At 38.2% G+C, this 5,645-nt stretch overlaps 1 long non-coding RNA gene across 1 annotated transcript; it reads left to right on the forward strand.

Moving 5' to 3' along the window:
- Positions 1-3,634: 3,634 nt before the first annotated feature.
- LOC131299971 (uncharacterized) lies at positions 3,635-5,645 on the forward strand. The gene is made up of 3 exons (XR_009190830.1): positions 3,635-3,997; positions 4,884-5,420; positions 5,528-5,645. It is a non-coding gene; the product is annotated as an uncharacterized LOC131299971 (long non-coding RNA).

The following is a 5,645-nucleotide window of genomic DNA, read 5'->3' on the forward strand; positions in this document are numbered from 1 at the left end:
TGCGAGTGATCATTTATCTTCTTCCTCTTTCTATTTACTGCTGTTCTAATTTCCTATCTTTTTGCATAAAACTTCTGTCCACGATCTAGCTCAGCCCGAAAATTCCCAATCTACCAGGAGACGGAATAACCTATAACTCCCTTGTGATCCAATGAGACATATTGTTTCTCATCCATGGCTGAAAGGCGAATAATTTTGGTTTGGGATTCCTTCATGACAATGATTTGGCGAAATCTAAGCTTGTTCGAGTTTCAACCCCAAGGGTCGGCGCAGAGGTAGTCGCCCTGCAACTAGATGCCTTTAGTCTGGGGTTCGATTCCAACGTCTGTGCTATCCTTTCATCTGTTGGGCTACTTCTTGGACAGTGGGATTAGCCTATGGATTAGTTGGTCCATTGGACTGGAATCAAATACCGAGTTATCAAACAAATATAAGAACGAGTTTAAACTTAAGTCTTAACGCCAAAATATTCAGTTACAATTAAAATCTAAAAATAAAGACCAAAATATGTTCCATAATTTCCTGCAGGCTACAACCCTAAATGAAGAATAAAACTCAGCACAGGAAAAATTGAAAGCTCTCAAAGAAAAAACAGTGTGAAGAAAGCATACGTTCTCTAAAACAGAAGCAAGTTGCTCAAGATTCCGACAACCAAGCTCCAATGGTCTCCCCTGAGTGAAGTAGCTAACTGAATAGGGCCTATCACCGGTGGTACCTTCAGATCGGAGTATGCTGCCAAATAAGGCCCTATTCTCGATTCAAACCAATCCAGGTCCGAACCGGTGAAGAGTTTGTGTTATTACCATCAAAAGCATAGGGCCCAGAGGCAACCCTGAGACCACTGTATGGCCTGAGTGCTCACCAGTCAAAAAATGGAAACTCCCGCTAACCCGTGCGCCGGTTCAAGGCTGCTGAAAGGCCTTCCCACCTTCTTGGAATATGCAGTTTCCTATGTTGAATCGGTTCGTGCCACCTTTCCCTTCCCCGTGACGTGAAGACACTAGATATTGTAGTTCATTTTTGTAGTACATTTACATTTTACACAAAGGAGAACGAGCAAGCACCAACAAAAGAGTATTTACACACAAGTTCCAAAATACATCTGCAAAAATAAAGAATAATGAAAATAATTGTCTCATAATTTGACTTACCACTTTTTCTTCCACTTCCATCTGCTTAGCAATACCTTCTAGTGTTATTGCAGCCATGACGTGAAACAAGACTCTCCACATATAAAGCAACATCAAACGGCCTACAATTCTGAGGGATCATTATGCTCTTGTATCTATTTTGTTTCGGGTTGTAGATGACTAACTTCTGCCAATCCAACTTCATTATGACCTCTCCATTGTTCATGAAACACAACAGCTCTAACAGCTCCTTTGGATGGAGGGGTGAGAGAAGAAAACAAAGGGGAGTGGTCTCCCTTATTAGTGAGAAGAAAAGAAAGGGTTGTGTTTTCTCACTACCCCAACCAAATGGAGCCCCTCTATTAATTTTTGGAGTGCTAAAATCACAATCCTTTTCATAAATAAGTAGTAATAATATGAGATATTTCAACAATCAATTGCATAACGATAAGTACTGCCAGACTCAAATCCATTGATTAACTGTAAAGTTTATAACGGTCCACTTTTCTCAAGACAAAAATAAATTTTTTTCATATTTTTACAAATATCCAGTCAATCTAATTTTCTCAGCAAGTTTTTTTTTTAACAAACAGCTCAACCCAATATATATGACAGAAAGTTTCAAATGAGTACCTCTTAAAATACGGACCCCCCTTTTCTGATCGAATTTCGATGATTCAAGCCGCTCAATGTGTTCAAAACATGATTTTAAGAGTATCCGTGCGAAATCGGCAAAAAACAAAAAGACCAAGAGAGGCTTGATTTGAGCAATTTTTTATTGAACCGTTCAATAAAAAACTATTCGATGTTGCCCTTCCCAGTCATTTTTTTGTTGATTTATAGCAGGTACTTTTAAAATCACGTTTTGATCACATTAAATGGCTCAAATCATCGAAATTCGATCGAAAAATGGGAGAAATGAAGAGGTCCATATTTTAACTAAAATGAGAACCCCCTATGGGAAACGGACTGATATCTATATAATAAAACAGAGCTGTGTTTGAATCTAAAAGACAACCAACGCTCCAGATTTATCCCTTCCTTCTGCATAAATCTCCGCCCTCCATTCAACATTCCTTTTAAATTTTACTCATACATGTTTCCTTAATATGGGATGTTTCCGAAATCAACGGTTGAGATTAACGTGTAGTAAGGCTAGAAGTATATCTGGAAAGGATACTCCTACTTCCAAAAATCACAGCAAGATGTTTCCGAAATCACAACAGAAAGATTTATTATACTTCTACATCTGCGGCTACAAGTATGGTAACAAATTACTGTACGTTTTTTTTTTCCCGAAATCACGGGAAGATTTTTCCAAAATCACAGAAAGATACGTTCTTTTATCAAGGGCTGATATTAAAAGCTAGATTGAGCAACGGCTGGGATGGATTTGACCTCTCCAATTTTGGCGCTCATGAACACACGGCAGTTCCTCACACCCCCATGTCTTCTCTCTCTCTCTCTCTCTCTCTCTCTCTCTCCTCCCACGTCTTTCCCTCACTGGTTCCACCATGGAAACTACTCCTATTCTAGATAACCGATTCAAACCAGATCTCCTCAATCCCTCTTCTCGACAAGAAATCTCAACCCATGGCGTTTGGTGAACGAAAGGTCCGTTTCCGCCCTAAGCTGCAGTTCCAGCAACGATTTGCGGCGATAAGAAGCAGTACCCCTTTTTGTGTGTGTGTGTGTGTTGTCGGTATTTTATCCATTTAGATGGCAAGAATCACAGCCCTCGGTTCTTTTATCTGTGTTTGTATTTAATGTGTTTGTGAAAATGCCTCATACAAGTGGAAAGGCTCTCTAGGTCGGTTATATATTACACACAATCTCGGCCTTTATATTACCCATGTTGCTCTCTATGTCTGGTTGGACAGTCAAGGAACAATGCAGTGCATAAGTTTGGGTTGGTTTGAAACCAGCTGTTTCTATAACCTTTCTTCTAAAATGTCGTATTTGGTGTTTCCAATCATGTGTCTCTAATTAGTCGTGTTTTTTCACCTTCAATATAGTGATCTAGGCTGCAAGAAGGCTCTTTGGGATCTAAAGGTATAGTTGTTTTTTCTTTTTTAGTTTTAAACTTCTAATTTTTTTAGTTTGCTTTTGTTTTAACTTTAATGTCACCAACATCATTCTTTGTATGTTTGTCTACAAATTTGTTTTGTTTTCCTGAATTGCAGCTCCAATGGTGATATTTTTGAGGAATGCAGTATTGGGGATAATTTCATCAAAGCCATCTGCTGTGACAAACAGATCCGTGGCGGTTACGTCCGTGGTGAAGGGGTAATCATTAATGTTTCCACCCTTTGGATAACTTTTTTGCTTCGAAAATTTTATCTTTATTAGTTATGCTCCAAATTAAGCTGGGTTGGTCTACAGATATTTGTTAATCATGGTGCCTTAATTGAAATTCTGTTGTCTTTTTGGTGCAATGTCACTACTTATAATGCTTGGTTGGCAACTTGAATCGAACATGTTTCTATGACAAAGTGAGCCAATTGTCAACACTTATTTACATATTTACTGTATTAAATTGCATTACATCGTGATGATCTATCTGTTCACTTTCAACTTCTTACCCTTATTTATCACTTTTGTCCTCAGGTCTTCGAGGGGATCTATCTAGAGATTTAGATGAGTCTTTGATGCAAATTGCAAGGACTATAGAAAATGCAGTGTCACCGGTAAAAGTTTACCTTGCATTTCCCCCCTTAATTAGTTTTTTCTTATCTGTTTTTTGGTTTCTAAAAAATTATTGTTGTCTACTTTTTCACTAAACTCTGTGCGTTGATGAAGGTGATTTTTCCCTTCCTTTTTCTAGGTACGCACGTCATGCATAAAATTAGTGCAAAGAAAATAGGAAGGTAAGAAATTTCTGGTTCTCTTCTTTTATTGCTTTCTCTACTCTCTTTTTTCCTTGGGGTTTTCCTGCATTTTACGGATCTATTTCACTCGGTACCTCTTGAATTTGGTTTTCTAAGCACCAAATGCAGATATTTCTATGTGGTTTTTGATGGTTAGATTTCTTCAATAAGTTTCTTAGGATGTTTTTTCATCAAACACTGGTAGGATGCGTTGTGCAATCTGTCATCTTGATGATCTAACAGTGAAGTGGGATCCTTTGAAGGCCATGACAGCCCTCAACCTTAGCCACCTGATTTGGAAATCATTTTTGGATCTATTGTCAAATTGCTACAATTGAACTAGAACTCGAAAGAACTAGCATGGAAGTTAGAGTTGTATGAGTGGTACTAAACTAATTAAACTAATGAGGCTTCTAATAGGCGATTGAAGTATGTATTTGTGTTGAAACTTGAAACCACTTTGGCATCAACTGCGAACATGGTGTTTAATACAAAAAACTGGATGTTTGTGAAATTTCTAAAAAGAATTGGAGTTTAACCTTACAAAGGCCTTGGATGCCGACAAACAGAGGAAAAGAGTGCAGAAGTATAGCATTTATTCACGTGAACCCCAATTAACAAATGTTGGCAAAGAGGAAAAGAGTGCAGGAAGTCTAGAATTTTCTCATCGAAGTCCATGTTATTCTTGAATGGATGGACTTCTTTGATGTTTACTTGAGTTTTTTTTTTTAAAAGTTGTGAGTCAGATTTACTGTATGGTTGCGTCGGATTGGTCGATGGTGATCAATACAAGTGCAATGTGGTTGGGTGCATTTGGTGTCGGTTGTGATCAATACCAGTGCAATCTTAAGTGCTTAAGTGCTGCTATTGTTATTCTAATTAGCAGGTTGGTGACTAGCTAGGAGTAACCACACAGGTCACGAATTCTTCATTACAAAAGTGCTTTACACTCGGAGTTTGGTGCTAGCATGGGGGCATTGACGCATTATGACCATGATTACTATTGTTTTTGGAGGCTTTTCTTTGGTCATGACGGTATTGTTGTCAATTGAATTAGTGGTTTGCTTTGCGATGATATTGATTTTTATATTCCTAAATGTGTGTGGCTTGGTGTATGACCTACGTAGTTGTATATGTCTTCCAGTTCTTTGTTGATACAAATCTTGCTTATCCACAATGAAGGCTTTACTACTTATTATGAGGAATTTGTGTGACTGGTTGTTGGTCAGATTTTGATTTGCTAAATTATGATCAATATAGTTGCAGTTCTGATCAAAATTCCACCCAAAACCTTTTTATTTTCCTGAAACGTGCTTCCTTTTTGATAATTCAGATGTCCGTGCCAGTTTTCGCGCACCTCAACTAATCCTGTGGGCTCCACCGCCCACTTGCATGGAGTTATAGAGAGTCCTCGACACGTTTGGTTATTTTCTTCAATTTTGTTCACATTTGGATATTTTTCTTGGAAGATGGTATATTCAGGACTAAGCTTCCATGGGTTGGAAGCTCTAACTGGCTAACGATGTGCAGTGAAACTTTAAAAGGAAATGGAACAGGTTGCATTTGCATTTGCATTTCTTCAACAAGTCTATGACAATTAGCTTGGTTCTACTCCAAGCTATAGCATTGCTGCATCTATTTGGCTGAG

The sequence above is a fragment of the Rhododendron vialii genome, chromosome 9a (genome assembly GCF_030253575.1).
Source record: "Rhododendron vialii isolate Sample 1 chromosome 9a, ASM3025357v1".
NCBI classification, from domain to species: Eukaryota; Viridiplantae; Streptophyta; class Magnoliopsida; order Ericales; family Ericaceae; genus Rhododendron; species Rhododendron vialii.